We start from the raw sequence: 23,538 nt of genomic DNA, 5'->3' as shown, positions 1-23,538 counted from the left end.
ATTTCTGACTTTAAATAAGTGTCGTGGTTTAAACCCAGTCAGGTAATTCATAGCACCAGCTACCAAGAAGGAGAAAAATGACTGCTACTGCTGAACCCAGGACAATAAGGAAGACATAGTTGTCCTACTGACAATTATCAGTCACTACATTAAAAAAAATCTGCATATTTAAGACCCTTTTCTTTCAACCTGTGGAATCAAAACTCACTTAAAAGAAAATTACCAACTACAGATTCTTTGTAAGGCAGGTAAAAATAGTACCACAGCGTAGCTCTACTAAATTAGAAATACATTCTAAACATTCCACCTACTGCTACAAACTTCAGTGTTAGTCTTGAAACTTTTGACGATGACCTTTATCCTCAAATAATTTCCACTGAAAAATGCCAATATATTTATTAAGATGGATTTGGTGGTGAAATAAAGGTTTCACTAAGCAAGCAGCAATGGCCATTTAGAACATGCTGGCTCTCTCACCCTTCCAAGCTATTTGGAAGTAATCTGTTCTTGAAAAGAGGGTTTTTATCACCAAGTAAACAATCTGGGACATGCACCCTTGCTCTAGCGAATCTAGTTACATTTTGGACATTTTACCACAAATCCACCAAGTACTTCACTGCAAATTATACAAAAAACTGACAACCTTACTGTGAAGACAAACACAATGTACTATAAAAAAAGATCATAATTTGTTACATTATGGATTAATCTTGGAGGTAAAATTTGTATCTTGCAGCATGGCCACCAGTTCTATCAGGAAGGTCTTGTCTATGCAAATAGCCAAAATTTCTAACACAGTTTAATGGCTGAAATTTTCCAACACACAGAATTCAGAAAAATCAAAACTGTGTTTCAAAAAACAAACTAACAAACAAAAAAAAAAAAGCAAAAATTAAAAACACCCCTGATGCTTATACATACCATGGATGTCAAGAAATTAATTCATCAGTATAACTGCAATAGAAATGCTGACATGCATTATTTTGATGATCTGGTCACTCACAGCAGCTGTAAATCTAGCTGCATTGTTTTGTGCCTTTAAATCTTACTACTATAGTTTATCATTTATTACACTTATTTAGCTTAAAATAAGACATATTAATTTGGAATAATAACCTGAAATTCACAGAAATTAGGAACAGTTACTCATTTAGGTTTGGTATCTGAAAACACATATGTAATTGTAGAGTTTCTAGCACATCAAGTCTTCCACAGAAAGAATACTGAAAAGAACACTTCTCTTCAGGCAAGCAGCCACTATCCCATAATTGATTCTTTTTTCTCACTGACAATGTCTGAGATTACATCTGACTTGCTCATGTGATGTACTAGAAACCAACTGTCAGACTTCAAAACATTCCACAACAGGAGCTATTGACAGTTATTTCCTGAGTATAGGAAATAAATTATGTCAACTCTACCTCCCAGTGAACTGCCCCACAGGAACTTTCCTCTGTTTTTTCTGTTTCTTTATTGGAGACAGCTGGTTTTAGTTCAAGGACACATCATCTGACATACTATTTGCTAAACGTATCGGACTACTACTATACTAACAGGCATTTATAAGCAAGGCCTACAAACCCAAGTGTTTTTAGTAGAAATCATCTTATTCAACTAGTTATTTCAAAATTTATCCTCCTGAGAGGAAAAGTGAATTTTCAGTTTCTACTTGCATGTACACAGATAGCCAGTTTTTGTAGTCCTGGTTATTTGGACACGTTCCGTAAAACAAACTAGATTCGTTGTGTAAAAGTACCAAAAGCTATCATTTGCTATTTGGATTTCTTTTTTTTTTCTGTGTGCTAAACATCTGCTATATATCTAATTGGAAAGTTATACAGAAAAATTCCAGACCAAATTGATTTTCAGAGCCAACACTTTTTGCTTCTCTATCTCAATGTATGCATTCCCCAAATAGTCCATTTATTCATAAGTCTAATGATTCTCTACTACCTTTTATTTTACTTGTTTCTTGCATTCATGAAAAATATGCCTCTAAAATTCTATAGAATCAAAATGCTCTACCTAGAATACAGATAAATGAAATATTTTAGGAATACTTTACATTCCATTTGCAGTTCATGCTGCAAAAGGAAAACCTGCTCTTCAGTTTCCAAGGGAGCTCTACTAAGACCAAGATACAGAGATCAAATTTTACAGATGTATTATTATTAGCATTACCATTACATATTTTTTAATTAAAACACTGAAAAGTACATTGGAATGTTACTGTTCTTCTGTATGTTTTTTTAATAATATACTTATGGAAGAAATTTTAGTATTATTTATAAATGTTGCCAAAAACATATGTAAATACCATTTGATCTGTTAATGGTCAAACATTAAACTCTTCAGTCTAGTAAGCCATCCTTTTGGACGCAAAGAGAGTTATTTTGATACTTTTAACTCTCAATCAAGACATAAATAATTTCTTAAGAATCTGAGCAGCACTTTTGTAGTATAACTTAATAGTCTTTGGTGCACCTATAAATAACCAGCTTCTGAACAGCAGAACTTTTGATTGGGAGTTACCTTACTATTTGGAGATATTCCATGAAAGCTGTAACAGACTTAGCTTTTAATGACAACTTGTTGAATCACTTTGGGAAATAAGATTTAAACATTCATATGAAACTTAAATGTAATGGTAAGTAGGCTGATTAAACTATAATGTTACCTCTGCTGACATCAACAGAATACTGCTCCAGGCCAAGTGAAAATAAGTAACATTAAAATGTAGTGGAAATATCAGAGACTGATGTATCCAAACACAAATTCAACTACGTAATACCTCACAGATGACACCACTAATTGTAAATATTATAGCAGCCAACTCTATTTGGATACTGCAGATGAAGCTACTATTATTTTTTATATTAATATTCTTTTGAAGTAAACGGATTACAGGAAGTTTTGCCAGTCAATGACTATCAAATATAACAAATACGATTTTTTTTTTTTACTACCAAATATAATCACTACACTCTAGGAATACTGTTTTTAACTTCTGCTAAACTCCTGAAATGCACTGCCAGGAAAGCGTACCCCCTTACATATGAGAAGAGATTCCTTTATTCCACTTCAGTCACCTAAATTTTAAATACAAGCTCGTGGCACTAACAGAAAAAAAAAAACGGAACCCTTAGGGCCAGTTACTAGTACCCAGGCAAAATAAAAACCAGCGAGATACTTAATAAACTGTAATCACAGTTCTCCCTGTTCTCTTATTCAATTTGCTTTTACTAGAAATTTAAAGATACTAATACTTTCTGGTACTTAGAGCATTACACTATGGAAACATGTTCACTCCATAGTTTTTATAGTATCAGATTCATACCTTTTCAGTTTCATTCTGCTCTAATAACATACTTTGAAGGATATCTCCGTTTTGTTTCTGGCCCTATAGTGCCCCTTCCTGCAGAGCATTATTTTGTTCTAGAGCAGAAAAAGGGCTAGACATCTGAAACAAAACACAAACCAAACAAAATCAAGTACACACACTCCACACACATCCCCCCCAGCTCTACTATCCCAATTCTTGCCCACCCAGAAACCTACTGTCCAATCATCATTTTTACTATGGTAGCTCAGGTTTTTTTATGGAATCACTTCCACAGTCCTATCTGGGCACTATCGTTAAACAGGAGCGCCTCGACCAGCCTCCTGTCAGTCTCCTTATAACCTTGGGCATGTAGGGAAGTTTTAACAATTAATAGCTTGCAGTGGCATGTAGGTTAGTGCTCCAGCCTTAGTAGCGACATGTTGATTCTACAAGTACACTTACATTTTTTCTCTTCTAGACTCTCACTGCTCACATTCGTCCCTGTTAATGGAGGACACTTACCTTTTCTATTTGTTATAGCCTCATAAGCATTACAGACTTTAAAGCATTTTTTTTTTAGCCTCACACGGTTTCCTCTAACTTTTAATTGAGACAGCTGGTGGTGAAATTTAACAACTATTATGTTCATATTAGCAGACCTCTGAAGCCACCAGATGAACCATTCTTTCTGAGTTGTAATTCTTTCCTATTATTAGCATCCCTAACACCTTCTCCCACTTCCTAGTTTTACACTGTGATCATTTCTCATCACATGAAAAACAGCCTTTAAAATCCTACTGGCACTTAGAGCAGGCTAGTGCTTTTTCTTACGCAGCGTTTTCCACTTCGAAAAACCAAAGCAAGTCCCATCTCAGCCCAAAGACAAGGCACTCCGTAACTGATCTGGCTCTAAAAATAATTGCAAACCCCCATAACATTTCCCACTGCACATCCAGTTCTTTCCGATACCAAAACGTTTCGTCCTTTTGTCCACCTCCTGTCTGGCAGTGACCCTGCCCGAGGGCAGGCAGGAGATGGGCAGGGGGAGGCTGGAACGGGCAGGAGTAGGCCGGGAGCTGCAGGAGGTGTCAGAAGCAGGCAGGGGCTCCCTCGCACCGTTCGCCCACACGGTGGAGCTGGACGCTCGCAGCAGAAGCCCCATCCCCTTTTCTTATTAAATCAAGATTCGACATGAAAGCTCTTACAACGACATTAAACGTGAACTGCCCCTGCAGAGCTCAAACGCCACTGTCCGGCAGCCCTGCTCAAGTTACATAAAACACAAGCTTCTGGTGCGACATGTTAACGTCAGGACACTTGTCTGTCTTAACACGGAGCCCCTCGAGACATGAAACATTTGGCAACGCGTCAGCGGCAGATAACGTGAAGACACTTCCTGTTTATGGGCAGTAACTGCACTCTGGACTAAATTAAAATCTCTAGCCGAGGAAGCAACGCGTATTAACCTGCAGCACGATTTTTCCCCAGCAGTAACAAACACGCTTACGCAACTGCGCGCTCGAATGCAGCACAACTCACTGTTTCTGAGCTACCTGGCGGCTAAAACCATGCCCCTGGGGTTTCCTCTGGCCGGGCGGAGGAGGAGGAGGAGGAAGCAGCGGCTCAGCGGGACGGCGCGCTGGGTGCCCGGGCGCGCTGTGACGTGACAGGTGCCATCTTCCCGGCGGCGCGCGGCCCGTGGCGCCCAGCAGGCGCGCCGCAGCGCGGGGCCCGCGGAGGGCGGCAGCACGGCGCGGCCGCCATTTTGCTGTGGTAATCCCCGGTGATCGCAGCGGCCCGGGCCCGGTGCCCCGGCCTCCCCGCGGCCCGTACTGACAGCGACGCTATTTCCCGTGCGTTTATCCCACGGCAGACGTTCTGTGCTTATTTAACACTGCCTGCTGGGATATTCGGCGTCTCAGCCAAGTTGTTTACACGTAAGGGCCGTAAATTTAGAAATGCAGGGAAATGCAGCGTTGCCTACATCCAGACTCTTGCTCCACGGCAATCATTCAGAAATCCTTTTAAGCCAGAGGACTTGAAATGTTTTAGTCTCCTTCACAGCGTTTACCATAAGGAGAAGAAAACATTTACAGAGAGAGATAGCTCTCAGCGTAACTATTGCAACTGCCCACTAAAAAAAAAAAAATTAAATATTGTAAAAATAACATCTGTAATTAATTCCATTTAGTTAGTGAAATATAGTCACATTTATCTTATTTTCCTTACCCGATTATGATTTTTTTTTTTTGGTAAGCATATACAGAAACTCTCACCGTATCATGAAGATGTTTGTTTTACATACTAGTCTTAGTCTCTAATTTTGGTTTGCATGGATTTACTGCCTCAGGAAACAAGTGCAACAGTGCTATTAGTGCTTCATAAGCACTAACAAATGCTTCCATAGATAAAAAAGGAAATAGTGGATTTCATTTAGCCATATGCTCCAGTATATTTGGTACAGGCTTCCTATACATTCTCATTCTCTCTGCCCCTCACATAAGCAGTCAGCACAACCTGCTTTCCCAGTATGTGGAGTCATGAAGCAGAGAGGAAAAATTGGCCTTTGAGACAGGTAGAAGACATTTTGTTTGAAAAAAAAAAAAAGGACAATTTGCTTTTGTTTTAAAGCTTGATGGAAGATTTTAATTTTGCCCAAGGCTAACCTGTGTCTATTTTTACAAGCTGCTGTGTATTATAAGATTTTATTGGACAGTTACTTGTTTTCAAATCTTAGGCCTATGCATTAAAAGCACTAAATAGTAGGAACAGGTTCATTTTAGAAAAAAATAAAATCCATAAGCATGAACTGTTTCATCAGTGTCACACTTGATGGGCCTGGAAGTTAGACATTTGCTAAAGCCCCTTCATGATAAATGCGCCTTACCATCTGAGGAAGCTATTTAATACCAACATAAAATACACAATCTAGTATATGGAGAGGAAGTCTTTTTTCCAGCATTCTGCCTTGCAACTATCATATGCTTTCCTGGTTCTTTGAAAGATACAGAAATAAATTTGTTCTTGTCAGGAATTGTGATTTCAGTGACTGACCTATACATTCCTGTTCTTATTTTACACAATCTGCAGTAAAAGATCACCTTGGAAATGCTGAACATCTTTGTGGAGAAATTAATTACTGCTTCTGGATCACTCAAATTCCTGTAAATACGTTCACCCACTGGGGCAGTGAGTGTCTTTTTAACTTAGGGCTTTCTGCTACCAAAATAAAGTTTTGTGTTTTCAGACTGAGCTGTTCTTACAAGTAGCCGTTTACCAACAGCTATGGGAGGTGGAACAAACAGTTGAACACAGTGGCACTGACTGCAGAAGCAAAGTGCATGTCAGAATTTTCACAACCGTCTTTTTTATTCCAACCTACATAACAATTTCATACTCACATATAGGTTACTTTTGATTTTGGAGTTTCATCTATTCTTTATTTACTATTGCTTCTTTACTATTGTTTTACATGCACATATAGGTATTAATATGTATTAAGATTACTGACACAAGTACCGTAAGTACTATTTCTGATAAATGTGTTGTCAGTAACAATAACATGGACTAAATTAAGCCTGTTGTAAGCTTTTAAAAGAAAGAAATACAATATTGAATAGCAATAAATATAACCATGTTCTTAGACCACATGTAACAAATTTAAGGAAGATTAGGTTATGAATTTCCCCTAAATCTTAAAATCAATTACTTTAAATTGCTTTGAAAAACAGATGCATAACCATCATTTGTATAGCAGATCCCCTCTACAGACATTTATTTCTACTTGACCATTTGATGCTCTGGCAGTCTTAATATCTAGACAATATAACAGATTTGGGTAAAGATCACTTTTTTTTTCCTTTTAATTTACAGGGTGTTTTCTTTGAAAAAGAATCACCTTTTTGTGACTAGTACTGTAACTGAAGTTACTAATTTCCATATATATATATATATATATGTATGTAATTTGAGCTATTTGGAATTCACAGCTCCTTGTGTATTAAAAACATTCATCAGAAGAAATTCATTTTTAAAGCCATCCTGGTTGCACCCAAGATTTTACGTTCTCATAGTGTTTTATGTGAAACCATTGCACACAAAGAAAATGGAGGAACTGGTGCTGCAGTTAGAGCTATGTCAATGGACTACAGTGGTCTCTGTGAGAAATCATACAAGATATATCTGCATCTGCAGTGCTGATGTAAGGGTGTAAGCCACAATGCACATTACATACTTTAAATTTAGCCATCTTGCTAGTGTATATGTACCAGTTCTCATTAAACATCTAAATGTTTGCACATAACATCACACAAATATGTTCCTATTAAACAGAAGTACAAGCAGTTTAGCAGTGGATTATTTCTTATGCAGTAAAATTGCAATGCATAGAGAAAACTGTCAGCAAACTTACTTCTTCAAAATGTATAAACTAGTTCCAGGGTTACTGAGGTAGTGGTGTTTGGATGCTTTGCTGAAGTCTTTTCTCACTTCTGCAATTTAGGGCACAAGGCATTCTTTCCTTTAGAGTGTTTCACACTATCTAGGAAAAAAAAAAGTTCCAAACTTCCTTTCTAGTGAAGCAATTTCAGTTCTTGAACAACAGCAGGAAAAAATATATATAGCATTACCTGCTCTTGCAAATTCCTAACGGGGGACACTATTTTCGCCAGGGCTTGACTGGTTTGCTTCTCAGTGCCTAGAGCAGGCCAGCCTATCCACAAGAAAAACGTTTGGATGGACTATCTTCTTCACTGCTCTCACTGCTGAGGTCAAAGCAACCAGTGATGCCGCTGAGGGGGAAACCAGCTCTTCACCCATCAGGCAGACCAACAACACTTCAAAGTGGGGCACAAGAAGGACCCAGCAGCCCAAAGTGTCTTCACTCCCCTTTCTGTTACATAAGCAAGGCAAAGCTCCTTTTTGTAATCCTCCTCCTCTTTCTCAAGCATTAAGGGAAGGGAGAGGAAGGGAGAGGAAGGGAGAGGAAGGGAGAGGAAGGGAGAGGAAGGGAGAGGAAGGGAGAGGAAGGGAGAGGAAGGGAGAGGAAGGGAGAGGAAGGGAGAGGAAGGGAGAGGAAGGGAGAGGAAGGGAGAGGAAGGGAGAGGAAGGGAGAGGAAGGGAGAGGAAGGGAGAGGAAGGGAGGAAGGTCAGGGAGAGGAAGGGAGAGGAAGGGAGAGGAAGGGAGAGGAAGGGAGAGGAAGGGAGAGGAAGGGAGAGGAGAGGGAGAGGAAGGAGAGGAAGGGAGAGGAAGGGAGAGGAAGGGAGAGGAAGGGAGAGGAAGGGAGAGGAAGGGAGAGGAGAGGAGAGGAAGGGAGAGGAAGGAGAGGAAGGAGAGGAAGCAGAGGAAGGAGAGGAAGGAGAGGAAGGGAGAGGAAGGGAGAGGAGAGGAAGGGAGAGGAAGGAGAGGAAGGGAGAGGAAGGGAGAGGAAGGAGAGGAAGGAGAGGAAGGGAGAGGAAGGAGAGGAAGGAGAGGAAGGAGAGGAAGGGAGAGGAAGGGAGAGGAAGGGAGAGGAAGGGAGAGGAAGGGAGAGGAAGGGAGAGGAAGGGAGAGGAAGGGAGAGGAAGGGAGAGGAAGGGAGAGGAAGGGAGAGGAAGGGAGAGGAGAGGAAGGGAGAGGAAGGAGAGGAAGGGAGAGGAGAGGAAGGGAGAGGAAGGGAGAGGAAGGAGAGGAAGGGAGAGGAAGGAGAGAGGAAGGGGGAGAGAGGAAGGGAGAGGAAGGGAGAGGAAGGGAGAGGAAGGGAGAGGAAGGGAGAGGAAGGGAGAGGAAGGGAGAGGAAGGGAGAGGACGGGAGAGGAAGGGAGAGGAAGGGAGAGGAAGGGAGAGGAAGGGAGAGGAAGGGAGAGGAAGGGAGAGGAAGGGAGAGGAAGGGAGAGGAAGGAGAGGAAGGAGAGGAAGGAAGGAAGGAGAGGAAGGAGAGGAAGGGAGAGGAGGGAGAGGAAGGAGAGGAAGGGAGAGGAAGGAAGGGAGAGGAAGGGAGAGGAAGGGAGAGGAAGGAAGGGAGAGGAAGGGAGAGGAAGGGAGAGGAAGGAAGGGAGAGGGAGAGGAAGGGAGAGGAAGGAGAGGAAGGAGAGGAAGGGGAGAGGAAGGAGAGGAAGGGAGAGGAAGGGAGAGGAAGGGAGAGGAAGGGAGAGGAAGGGAGAGGAAGGGAGAGGAAGGACGAGGAAGGACGAGGAAGGACGAGGAAGGACGAGGAAGGACGAGGAAGGACGAGGAAGGACGAGGAAGGACGAGGAAGGACGAGGAAGGACGAGGAGGAGGAAGGAGAGGAAGGGAGAGGAAGGGAGAGGAAGGGAGAGGAAGGGAGAGGAAGGACGAGGAAGGAGGAAGGGAGAGGAAGGACGAGGAAGGACAATTATGGAGACCTGCAGCACTTGCCTAGTCCTCCAGGTTTGCTTAATAGGAGCCCAGGAGAACCCATTTGTCTCAAACTACAAGCTGTGCATGTGCACCAAGAAGTCTTTCGCCAAAGTGTGTTGCCTTGTTACCGTTAAGGTGTGGCCTAATCCGAGTCCCATTAACACTAAACAGAACACATACAAGGAATTTTTTAAGGTGTAACTATAGCATTGTCTCTCCACCAGTCTAAAAAAGAAAATGAAGCAACAGCAATGACTGACACAAATCCAAACTCTTGCACAAAACATAAAAGCTTACATTGTACTGCTACTAAGAAGTAGATGACTTTACATCTTGTTATCTCTGAACAATCCCAGTATTATTTGCCATTTAAGATTTTTTGTTCTTTTTCTGTGCTGCTGACAAGCCATTTTCCAGCCTCCTATCCTTCTAGGACTTACCAGAGTCCACTGCAAGCACAGATCAATTGCAGTCATGAAGCTATGTTTACAGAGTGACAACAGCAGATATTTTTCTGTTGTTGACTTGTCAAAAGTACTAATTTATATATTCAAATAGCTTTAGACAAAACTAGCAAATTAAACGTGATTTTTGTTCATCTTCTGACAAATTACTAGGTGGTATTCCATTTCCCATTAGGTTTCCAGAAAGAAAAAAAAAAAAAAAGTAGTCAAACCCAGCCTCCCATGTTCCAGGCTTCAGAGGAAACATCCTTTGAACATCTAAGCCACCATCCACAAGAGCAGCAGCGAAGTGGCATGTTTAGGGGGCACTGTTTTTCTCCATGTGGTGTGCTGGGGGCCGGGCCAGTGCAGCCCTTCTTGCCCTTTGCTACAGCTGATGTAGCGTATCATGCTAGACTGAAAGTAGAGCTAAGTCCATTCCCCTGGAAACACCTGCTTTAGCTGGTCTGCTGGATGACTGGACACAGACATTTTGAAAGCTAGAATTGGTGTTGAAGCCTTCAGCTGGCTGTCACTGATCTGCAGTATTCCTTAAAATATTGCAAAACATATTTATGCCATAGCTGTAAGATTAGTAAACTTCAGCATGCCAAAAACAATGCACAAGTGATAGCTGTTACTCTGAATCACTCTAGTATGGCCATTTATTTTGGCAACTGACTGGACACACAACTTCAGCTGTATGCTCTTAAATATTCTTGTGCTCCATTTTGTGCTTACCTAAGTGGCCCAGACCAAGCCCTACCCCTCATTTCAATCCATATTCTGTTGTCTTAAAGTAGCGCTGTAAGTATTCAGACTCTTGGAGGAAGGTTTCAATTTGCAGACCTAGTCTACCATGCTGATTTTGTCCAGTTATTGCAAGTCCAATTTAAAGAAAAAATCACAAGAGATATTTGCATTGAAAAGACGGGGGGTTAGGTCAAAACCTTTGAGTATTAAAGATCCACATTGGGCCATGCCCAGAAATCTTTTTATATGGTGATTTTCAAGATGCATGCATTATTGCGAGCACATGGTATGTAAATGCATTGGGCTGCTTAATAAGCATTCACTGACACACATCTGCAGCTTTGCTAATGTACCTTTTATTCGTATGTGGTTGCCAAGGAAACAGGTTATGGCCCAGTATTCTACCTAAAATATACTGAGCAAGTATTCTATAGTAATTTACTTAAAATAGGTACCACTCAGATTTTATAGCCCATTGCTTCTGTAAGTCCAGGTAACCTGAATTTATCGCTGATAATGTTTCACTGATTAGTGTAAGCCACCAATGCCATCTTATTGTCTCTGAAAATTCATTACAGTTTTCTGCATCATACAACATTCTGTATTAAAAGGAAACTTAGATACAGAAAGCATTGAAATATTCTAAGAATTGAGGAAGGTTTTTGTTTAGTTTTGGGGGTTTTTGTTGGAGTAGGTTTTTTTGTTTGTTTTAATTCAGTTCCTTAGCTTACATTTTGTCTGGTACCCTTAATGAATTATTTTTACTTGAGATAGCACAACACTAATGACTGATGCATCAAAATTTCCTACAGAATTTGTGGAAATAGTGCTACTGAAATGAATAAAACCACTGCCTTTCTATAACACAAATCATAGCACAAAGAATAGTTCAAAATTAGTAAGTTAATCAAGACGACACTAATTCTTTCATTCAATACATACTCATCTGAAATACAAAGCACAGATACCAGACGCTTATTTTAACCAAGAAGGTACCAGACATACTTATTTTAACAGAGATTATTATTGCACATTCACGATGAGAAGGAAACTGCTAATATTTGGAGAAGCAATGCAAAATGGGAAATTCTTGTTTTGAAACATCCTGATTATCACAATACTATACTTGAATCTATTTCAGATTATGGTTCAAGAGTTCTTTTTACTACCTGATTAATTTATAACGTTAGAGATTAAATTAACTATATACGGCTTAGTTAGAACAACAATACTAGAAACGGGCATTGGCACTGAGGGAGCTCCTCTACCTTTATTGTATGGCACAGATTTATAATGAACATCAGTGACTGCGGTCCAGAGTTAGCATTCTGGCAAAACTCAGGAGGTTTGCTTGCCTGCCAGTACATTTGGTTTTTACAGGTCACTGGAGCCTATTACAAGCTGTTGCAAAGATCTATTCTAACTTATTTTGGTTTTCCAACCTCTATGGCAATAAAAATCCAGCAGGAGCTGGAAAAACCCAACAGCATTCATGTGAGAATAGAGTAATGCAGTACCATAGCGAGAACAGCTCCTAAATGATTATGCAAAAGGTAGAACTTCCAACTGAAAAACAACAATATTGTAATACAGTGGATTAAAAATGTTAAATATTTTAGCATTTTTTCTCTGTGAATTTAAAGAGATTTCAGCTTGCTATAATCAACCCAGAAATTTACTCACCCAAAATCAGGTTGTTCTTGTGTTATAGTCTTCAAAAAGTGGTATTGACAGGTATTTTCAGCAAAACCATCTCCGTGATTTTGTGAACCATGTGGCTACTGTGTACCAGCCTGCAAAGGAGAAAATCCAAATTTAATGACTAAATTATTAGACAAGTACTAATTCCCAGATACACTGTATAATCCATCATTTTCCCTGGAGCACTGTAGGACTCCAAATCTGTATCTGGGAGGCTTACAACACACCAGCAATAAAACAGTTCCATTGACCATACTATTGTGAATACTGCTTCTGCCTGCATTGTTTTATTATAGTTTAACCCATAATAGTGCAAACTGGACATAATGTTTCATAATATGTTCAAGATGAGTATAAGGATGTTTTCAATTTCAAAATAATTTTTCATCAGGGTCACTGGAAAAATTATACTAAAACCAATCCTTGGCTTTACTTCCCTTCCCCCATCTCAACTGTATCCACATTATTCCTCACACATTTACCTAATAAGACCTCAAATAACAGAGGCTTCACAGGTTCCTCAGTTAGCCTGGCCCTGAGTTTCACAAGGTAAAGTCAGTGGAAAATAAGTGTGTTCTAAGAGTAGCTTCACAGTTCACCAGTTTAGAAAACAAATCATAGTACAGAGAAAAACTGTTGTCATTACTAGCCAGCTCCCTTGACTGCACATAAACTGCGGAAACCAATTATAAGTTATTTATTTTCAAAGCCTCCATGGGGTTGTTTTTTCCCCTCTTTCAAAGGCCTGTCCCTTCTCCTTTTCTCATTCTGCCACTTCTCTTCTAGTCTCTTTTTGTCACAGGTACCATCACAGTATCTGTGCTAATGACATTTCTAGGTAACTTGTGTTCTTTGGAATACGCTTCCTGTATCTCTCTGCTTAAATGATTATTCACCATTGTCAGACATCCTGATTTTATGTTATTATGTATCAAACATTGCAAAAAGGTTTTCATGTCATAGTGTAAAAATTACTCATTACAGGGCTTGTTCCAAAGATATTAAACAAAATTAAATTGTTCCATAAAGCAACTGCAGAATCTTATGGATAAGGCCTTATGACTCAGCTGATGGGCATTTATATAGCAGCAATTAAGAACACATAGATCATCTTCCATTTGCAAATCTGCCACATACTTTTATAAATAACATTATACAGGGAAAGGAAGATCCATTATTTTGGCTTTAAAATCTAAGAAGGCGAGCTCATTTTTTCTTTTTGGTAGTGGCTTAGCCAAGTACATTTTTAGCATATCTTGATTTGAGTAGGTATTCTATAGCTTGCATCTGCCCATAACGAAGACCAGAATGAAAGAAAATTCCATTAAGCTATTATTACTCTTTCAGATACTAATAATGTCATACTCACAAATGACTGTGAACTATTACTGTGAGTGAGAAGCTTAAGCATTGCATTTGGAGGAATACTTGGAGGTAAAATATTTTCTCAAAGCTAAAGAATTTCTAAATTTAATAATAATTCAAGTGTAGTGTTAAACATAATCACACCTTTTAAAAGATAATAAAGCAACTCACATGATAAAGTGCATCAGACACTAGATACCCCCAAAGGGTTAACTGGTACCTATTCATTACTACCAGAGTCTAAAAGGCTGACAAATATTATCTGAACTCAGATAGTTTCACACTGAGACACCTGCAGTTTCAAATCAAGATGAAGTTTAGAGGCAGAAGTAATCTTAATCAGAAAGGTCATTGAAAAGCAAGTTGAATAGCATCTGACAATGATTTTTAGTTTGATTTCATTTTCAGTCATGCTCTGTACAGATTTTCTGTTAGGCAGAAATGGTATTTGCATGGATAAAACCACATTTCAATTAAAAATCAACAATAAGGCTTCTACGATAAACAGGAAAAAAAATCCCCCAAAACAAAAATTCCAAAACCCAAACCCCACAACAAACCACCGAGCCCCCCTAACAGTAACATTTGCAGCCTGTGCTGGAGGTGTGAAAAACTGCACCTGCTCCTGTGTGCTCCAGTTAGCCCCCTTAGCCAAAGAAAATAAAATGGATCAAGTTTACAGAGGATTTCTTATGGCATCTCTGGCTATAACATTCTGACACTCTGCATTAACTAGATGTAACTACCATTAAAATACATATAGCAGCCTACATATAATAGGCAAACCGAACACAGCTTGTTAATTACTGGACTCTTCCCCTAATAAATACATCACTTTCTTTAGCTAGAAGAAATTATCATTCACAGGCTGCCAGTGAGTTTTTCCAGACTCACGAAAGCACTTGAGTTCAGTCATATTAAATGCAAGAGGACTTGTACCCCCTAATAAAAGGGCAAATTTGCAAATGGATTTAAACCCACCATAGTGAAGCATGCTCATGTAACTGAGCGGCACATTGTTTTTTTTTTAATGCCTTGAGTGGGTATGTTTGAACACAAAGACATACTAAAAACAGTTTATCACTAAGTGCCCTGTCTTTTCTAAAGATAAATATCAGCAGCAATAAATAGATACCTTCTACATAGCATTTGCTCATCAACTTCCTTTAAAAATAACCACACAAGAAATAAACAAGAAAAGCAATTTTGATAGCTACATGTAATGGCACACTCCATATTAGCATTTCAGACAAAAAAAAAAAATAATCAGCAGAAGCAAGCTACTGGAGATAAATCAAATTACAGAAAAATGCAGACTTTAACATATCACTTGAGAGATGCTGTTTATTACATTTTCAGTTCTGCTTCTTTAGGTGGAACAGGAATATTGCACTGTGTCAACCTAATCTCATCATAATGAAGCAATGGTTTTATTGTCAAACATTAGCCTATCAAGATAGACAAGTCATATTCCTGAACAGTTATACTCTGTGTATTTGGAATGCAGTGAAGTGATATATTTAGAAATAAATGAGAATTAGTTTGATATTACCGACACTGTCAAGGCTATTACTGATAATTGGCTGTGCTTGTAAATACCTCCTCTGCATTAATTTTCAGTGCTGGGTCCTCATCCACACAAAATATTCTTAGTCATTTTAAAGTCAAGGACATGAAAGGAAAATGGCTACCCTGCTGCAAAAGTCTCATTGCAGTAGTGAGAATTTCTCAAGTCACGTACAAAGGAGATACACAAGGAGACACTACGTTATAAGCTCGGTAGAGACATTTAGTAACGTCTGATTCTGTGTAAACAGTTACCTGTGGTACACATAAGATTTCACTTTACTGATACTGTTAAAAATAGTAGCTAAAAAATAGAAATAAGGAATTATAATACTTAAATTTGGCAAAATCTATAAAGTCTGCAGATACTGCAGACCACAAGCGAGCTTATTCTCTAAAGGCTTGTTTAGGATCTGACAGAAGTTCTTTTCCAATATGCTAAAACACAGTTCTTTACCTGAACTTCAGAATGGATGTACTATTTAAAGAAAGGTTTATTAAGCATTACTATGGCTGAATTCAACCAAGGTGAAAGAAGGTTTAAACATACTGCTGATTCCCTAAATTTCTCAGCTGCTATATATTTCAGTGATACTTTTGATAGTGAAACTATCGCTTTATATGCACACAGTACAAACCTTGACCTGTATGCAAGACTAGGCTAAATTTAAAAAAGAAAACAGGGTACGTTTCTGGAAACAACCAATGCAGAACAGGAATAGAACAGTTTTTGTTGTGCACAGCTTTAAAAACATGGCATCATTTAAGAAATGATAGTTGCATGGGAACATAAAATGAGATGAGATTCTCACTTAGAACTGAAAGAAAACAACAACAAAATTTTCCATTTGCATTGTGATATTGCTATTAAAGAGGAAAACATCTTTCTACATGTCTACTATTGCACCTTTTAAAAGGATTTGGTTGCCAAGGAAACTGGTTCTGGCCCAGTATTAATCTGAAATGAATATATTACAAAAGTTGGTGTAAGTAGTGCAATACTCTGTTTTATTCTTAATGCTCTAAATCAGGTTTTTGTACCTAAGGCTGTTAAATTTTTACTTCATAACCTTTTTTGTGTGAAGTAAAACATACTTCAGTGATCTGATACTCAGTTTAAGCTGACAGGGCCATCTACATCAATCTCTCTCTTTAAAGTCCTTCTACCTTAAAATAAAAAGAAATAGCAGGCTTATGCTTGTACCCAATAGTTAAAATATGAGCATTAAAGCATATTCTTCTTTATTTCGTATTTCGCACAAAACACAAAACCGCTTACGCCAGATTTTAAATATTTTTCATTTCTCTAACCTGCCTCAGTTTTTGTTTGTGTATTTTAACTGCTAGCTCAGTAGTGCTTAGAGCCAGCACAAAAATGTACCTGAATCAATAGGGTTTTCAAAAATTCTTTTGTTGCATAAGCGTCGCCACGCCCTTAGTACATATGATTATTTTAACAGACATGACTGCTCTACTTTCACAATAGATTTTTTTTTTTAAAGCAGATAAGACCAACTGTCATGCCAATATGCAAAGCCAACAATTCAATATTAGGTTGTTTTCAATACCAGCTTAATACGTTTTTTTTTTTACCAAAATCTACATTCCAAAGCCCATTTCATGTTCTTGCAACACTGACGAAGAAATCAGTAAAACATGCAAAACTCAACCTACCTGCATGTATCACTTAGAGCAGTGTTAGCATGGCAGTGCACCCAGCCATTTTTATGTAAAGCAATGGAGATAAGTTCTATTCTTGGTCGTCTTGGTAATTTTTTTGAAGCAGTTGTGAAAAATCAGATGGGAAGCAGCTCAAATAGACCATGATCAGGAGAGCCGAGTTTATCAATAGGGAAAGCAGGAGTGGGGAAAAAACAAAACACCAACGTCCTCGATCCAAGGTTTCCCGAAACTGCAACACAAGGTTGTTTGTTTTTTTTTCCTCCTCCTCAGAGGGTTCAAAGCTTGGAGCTGACCACTGCAAAGGCCACTTGTCACATTTACTGAAAATCAGCCTATTGATATCACAGCTGAAAATATAAACTCAACAACCAAAGCCCATTGCACAACGTGGACTGCGTAAGAGTTAAAAATAGATTCGACGTGCCTCCTACCTGCATAATAAATATGTAAGTTGCAAGTGCTTTAATTCGATATTCACATTAATTAACAATACAATATACATTATTTAAACTACAGTAAACGCAAGAAGAAAAAGGGTGACACCATCTGGAAGCACAGTTTGCTTTTTTTTTCTCCCTTTCGAAGGGCTAATAATGTAGTTTTGAATGTGATGACAAGCTAACAGCTCACCACATTGCAAATGAAAAAAGAATTCTTAAGGTGATGCTCAAACATCTAAGCCTGTAATGAAGCACAGACCAGTCTTCCCTACTGCATGACATGGCACACAGACCATTTACATACTCACATTTGAGATACTAGGCACAGTATAATGAATTCAATACACAGCATGCACACAGCACAAGCAACGTTAATCCTGCCTGCCATTTTAGGCTTGCAGAAGTAAGATACATACTGCAGCACAGCTCTGGTAAGGGAGGAGGCAAGGGACAGCTCACCTTAAATGCAGTATCTGATTAATGTTGTAAGTGACATTGCGTATCAGCTACAGAGTCTTGGTTCAACTGGGTGGGAGGGAACAAAGAAAATTGTCATCAACTGGTGATGCAAGATGAGCTCCAGTCTCTAATACTGTTAGCAAACTCCAAATTCTACAATGATATGGTAGTAGGCATTTAAAACTCTTATCAAAATCTGCCTGTGCAATGGCTGAATCCGCCTGCCGAGGAAAACAAAACAATCTTCTTGCCTATTGGAGAAACGCTAGATTGACTACAGCAACATCCTCTCGATGCAGGAAGATTTCATGTCGCTCATATTAAATCCTGGATACATTTGCTGTGCTTTCCTAATTTTTAAGTCTCAAAATTAAAATAAAAAGACAATGATAGCAAAAAGAACATAACTAAATGTCTAATTTTCATGCAAATAAAATATTTTTTTCTTTCTGTTTTCTCTCTTTTACAGTTCATCAAAATCCTGAGTAGTATCGACAAACCACACGAACACAGGGTCTCCCGACTGCATGATCAGCTGTCTGTGTCTACGCTACACCCTGTTAACCACAAGCAGTGTTAGAGCTAAATATATCTGCAATGCAGAAACAGTAGGTGCTATGTGGTATACAATTCTGATTAATTATAAGGTTTTTTCCAGCCTCAGATATAACAAATTAAAAACTAAAATATTTGGTGCTGATCTTTGTCAGGCACGGTATCTGTCAGACTTACAGAACATAAAAGCTATCCTAAGTATACTGACCTAGATAGCACTAAGAAGACTTAAGCAGCATACAAGCATACTCACTGTCAAAGCAAGGAAAACGAAACAATGATCGTCTAATCAAACTGAAAGCAACAACTCAGTACCACAGTATGAACTCCAAAATGCTGCGTACTGTATATGCACATCTCATGTTATTGGAAGATGCAAAGCTCCTTTGTTTTTTTTTTTTTTCCCCCTCTCTCTCCTCGGAGGCTTTTCTTAGCTACGGTTGCACAATGACATTCTGACATCATGGAGGTCAATGCAGATACTAAAGGGCTGTAGTCTTTAAAAAAAAATATATAATCTTGTAATATTGAACCACAGCTGCAGAAAATAATAATAATCATAATTAACAATTTCACGTCACCTACTTAACTTCTTCCTGTTCCCTTCCGAGATTAATAGCATCCATATTGTTCAGCCGCATATGTTAAATTGGTATCACCCTCTGCAGAGACTGCAAGAGTAATTGTGGGAATTAGATTTTTAGAAATGTTTTTTAAAAGCTGCTTTTCTGGAAAACTCAAAAATACAATAAAGTATTTTGCAAACATAAAGAAAAAGATACTGGGTGGAGGGGGGTCGGGGGGGGTGGGGGAGTGGGTGGGGGGATTAAAAACTGGTAACTGGATTTTTAATGCCTAATAAGCAAAACTGGTTGTATTTTCATCGTCCCTGTGTCTCCAAGGGAAGAATAAGACAACCGTGCCGCAGTTGACTACAACCTGAATTACCTTCCTGGAAGGCTAACCCATCAGGTGAGGTAAAACAAACCACACGATGTACCTGTTTCGAGAGCAGAATCCCACACACGCTATCTTAGTGACTTATCACAGCTCCCCATCTCTCTACCTGCAGAATCCGCAAGCTGATACTCAACACACGAACAGAATTGTGAAGATTAACGTGTTAGGTCTCAAAATATTGCACTGAAAGGTTTCTTTAGGTAAACACTGTTCATTATATGTGTAACTGAATATAACTGGTTTCTGGCCAGCTGCTGAAATTGATCTTTGAGAGGCCAGATTTTGTAAAGAGAAGCACTATCTTTCATTTGACCTGCCGATAGAGCTCAGAAATAAAGCAGCCAACTCTTCTCCCACATATTCTCTCTAGGAACCTGTATACGCTATGATTTTTTTTATTTTTTCTTTTTAGCTAAAAGAGCACTTGGTATTAGTTTTCAATTTTAAAAACAAGTATTGCGTTAAATAAGAAAATGTTGCACAGCAGCAACCAGACTGCTGTACGTACATATTCACTTGTAAGAAAATAATCTGATTTTGATTTTTTTTTTTTGTCCTCCTTTTTAAATGATTAAATAGGTATCTATGTCATTTTAAGGTTTTTCTTTGGGAAGTTGTTTGGCATTTTGTTCTCTTCACTTTAAAGGCTGGGAATGAGATGATCCTAACAGTCAGTGCTTTAAAATATTCAGAATCCCCTTCCATAAATAGCACATCTGTCACACAGAAAGGAACCCAGCCAGCAAAAAGGCAGACCAGACCAGGAAAAACAACCGCTATTCCAATACATGATTACTAAATAAGTTAGGATTTTAGCAATATTACGAAATATTAAAAGCCTTCTGTCAGTGAATGCAGCAGAGGAATAAACATCTCTCAGTGAACAGGGAAGTGAGCTTGTTAAATCTTTATGCCCTTTCTTTAATGAACCATTTTCAGTGATCAGTAATAATTTTCTGAGCTTAGATTTGCAATGATTTTCCTTCAGACTCAATATAATTTCAGTTCAGAAATCAAATTTTAGGCCCTTCTACAGATGCATAATATATAGCATGGTAAATAAATAAATGCAAAAAATTGCAATTGCAGGTTTCACAATGTAGGCTCGAGTTTTCAAGGTAGAGGTATATTTATATGTTATTTCTTAGTCAGAAACTTGGATTTAAGTTCTAACCTGATTTATGCCAAAACTGTCAAGTCCCAAGGCACTGGCTCTCTTGATTTTTGACTTCAACATTCCCTGACTCTGCTAGGTCAGGACAATTTCAGCACATGCTATGAGTTTATGTCAGTTCTTCATTCAATCAGCCTGAAGCAAGGCCATTTCAGATATCCTCACTGGATATCACAGGTCGTTTGTGCTGTAGCCTTTCCCACTTTCAAGCTTCCTATTTGCAAAGATGCTTCTTCCTCTGTTTATCACCACTCAACATCTAATCTCTCCTCACATACTATAGCTTGTCAAAAATCAGTAAGGAATGAGGAGTCCCAGTGTCACTTGGCATTGCAGTCTCCACCTTGCAGTATGTGGTTCCTTAGGGGAAAAGTCCTAGACCTCCAGATTTATCATTTGGAGAGCTGAAGCAAAAGGAGATAGGTGGAAAGACTCGCTTAAAGTCCCTAAAACTGTACTAATTTTTGTCTGAAAGCATTGCCATACCTTGTCCTCCTAAGGAGGAAACATGTGAGGGCAGTCTGATAGACTGGGAACTCTGCCAGTTGCCAAACTCACAGTAGTAAATATCTGAAAAAGACGACTGTCAGACTGAGGAAAAAAGTGACATTCAGTTTTACATGGATTAGCTCACTTGCCTTTATTCAACACAGGCCCAAGCTGGACCAAGAGCATCAATTGTCTCTCGAGCTATAGAAGATACCCAGGATGTGTGAATTATGCTTAGTTACATATTTTTTAAAAAAGCCAAACTTTTTTTTTAACTGTTTGCCAAGTAAACGAGCAATATACAGAAAACAACAGAGTCGATCCCAGCCCACAAGAACTGTAGTTGGCTGTTCTATGAGGCCACCCCTGCAAACCAATGACGAGGGGACATGAAACACAGCTGGGAATCCAGGGTGGGTGTTTCCAAAAGTGCATTCCAGAATCAGCTACAGCCTTTCAACAAACCTGCTCCTGGAATGACTGTTTCAGCCTCTGAATTTAGCTGCATCAATTTTATTTGTCTCTTCATTCCACTAGTGCCGTTGCTAAAAACCACATTGTTCACAAATACTCAGTTTGAAATTAGAGTCCCTTTGGAAAAGAACACACAAACCCTTGATCATGACCTAAATTCTCTGACACTCATGTTCAGTAAAGCATCCGTACACCCAGACATTCAGGCTAGCAATGAACTCGCTGGTCAAATGACTTCTGCCCTGGTTTCAGTTGGGAATCCTACTGCTTACCACATGACGCAGAAGCTACTTCCTTCAGTACTGAAACCTCAGCTAATTGTTGTTGGGTTGTAGAAAAAATATGTAGAGAGAGAAGGAGAAAAGAACTGGTGATAGAACCTCAACAGTTTGCCTTTCTAGAGCCAAAGTAAAGCGCTTTTATACCTGATCCAGCTAACATGCCCTGGACTTCCATTTCTGTATGCATCTAGCTCAAGTTGCCCCAAGGATACGACTAAATCGGTTAAGTGCTAAATGCTTTCCCAGGCTTTTCCAGAATTCCTTCTGTGTCTCTATGGCTAGACAAATTCTTCAGTTATTTGCTGGGACAGAAAACAGTTCTGAGTTATTCCTGTATGTGATTTACACATCTTCATTCTTAATTGCCACACTCACAGAAACAGGCCATCAGAAATAATATCTAAGTGGTCTAAGATTCTTGTTAGATGGGGATGTTTTCAGCACTCCAGAATTAAAAGCAGAGCAGCATTTAAAAGCAGTTCCTCTTACAAAAGGCAAGTACTGAGATTCTACAATAGTAGCAAATACCTGCGTGTTATGAATATATATATATACTGATGTACTGCATTGTACTAATGTGTTATAAATCTGCTATCTATATAGATTATGAAAAAGCATGGGCTTGCCTAAACTGAAGGATCACAGAGAAGTCATGTATTAATATATATTGAGGTGCTGTATATGCTTTTTCATGAAACACTTTTAGCAGCTGCTTACAGTCTAGCAGTCTATAAACTATAAAATCTTTAAGGATTAGAACGCCTGGGATTGACTGCAAAAACTGGCAAAGAGAATTTCTTTAAAAACTGTAAATCCATCCATCCATCCATCCATAGGAACTGATAAAGTGTTGCCTTTATAGCTACTTGCACTCACCTTTACAGGTTCTATATCTGTATTTTTTGTGTAACATGACAGCCAATATAGTTAGTGACAAAAAGTGGCTTTGTCTTGTTTTTTCCCTGATTAATGCTTCACTTACTGATGAGCCTGGTCACTCCCTCTAATTATACCTCCTAAGGCCCTATTTACTTTCTAAACTGCTGCCAGACACTATGCCAAAGGTTTCAGATTTCTATCTCCTATCACTCCTAGCTGATTTACCTGATGGGTGAATTTACGTGTTCTATTTTTACTCTGTTCTTATCAATTCTGTTTTTCTCTGTACTAAATGGCACAACTTGCCTGACACTCATACCTACACTTTTTCTGTGCTTCCCTTGTGTTGATCAGCACTTTCATGTTCACATCACCTATTATTTCTCCTCCTCTAGTTTTGAGGGCCAGACTTTTCATTTAGAGACCAACAAACTCAAAGACTTCATATGGAAAGAAGCTTCACTTTGTCACATGAAATCCTGGAGAGAGGTTCAAACATTTTTGCCAAATCATTCTTATTAATACTAGACAGTAGACAAATAGGGCAATAAAAATTGGAGGGGGGAGTGGGGAAAGGAAGAAAAGTTTTTCAGAGTAGACAACAACAACAACAAAAAAATCTATTATTTGCACAAG

At 38.8% G+C, this 23,538-nt stretch overlaps 1 protein-coding gene and 1 long non-coding RNA gene across 9 annotated transcripts in view; one reads left to right on the top strand and one right to left on the bottom strand.

The window, feature by feature from the left end:
* ZBTB38 (zinc finger and BTB domain containing 38) overlaps positions 1 to 23,538 on the bottom strand; it is a 47,327-nt gene that overhangs the window by 7,961 nt on the left and 15,828 nt on the right. Inside the window, exons 1-3 of one of the 8 annotated variants that reach the window (XM_057417112.1) lie at positions 18,899 to 18,948; positions 18,091 to 18,156; positions 12,560 to 12,669 (exon numbers count right to left, since the gene is read on the bottom strand). The gene's annotated coding sequence lies outside the window, so the exon portion shown is untranslated. The other 7 variants (XR_008973154.1, XR_008973153.1, XR_008973152.1 and 4 more) reach the window with 7 other exon arrangements.
* On the top strand, positions 5,651 to 6,574 carry LOC130603408 (uncharacterized). Its single transcript, XR_008973155.1, has 2 exons — positions 5,651 to 5,897; positions 6,413 to 6,574. It is a non-coding gene; the product is annotated as an uncharacterized LOC130603408 (long non-coding RNA).

The sequence above is a fragment of the Pezoporus wallicus genome, unplaced genomic scaffold, assembly GCF_028554395.1.
Source record: "Pezoporus wallicus isolate ANWC-B61680 ecotype Strahan unplaced genomic scaffold, APGP_CSIRO_Pwel_v1 contig_360, whole genome shotgun sequence".
Lineage (NCBI taxonomy): Eukaryota > Metazoa > Chordata > Aves > Psittaciformes > Psittacidae > Pezoporus > Pezoporus wallicus.
The sequence above is the reverse complement of the archived record's forward strand: the minus strand, read 5'-3'. Positions and strand labels throughout refer to the sequence as shown.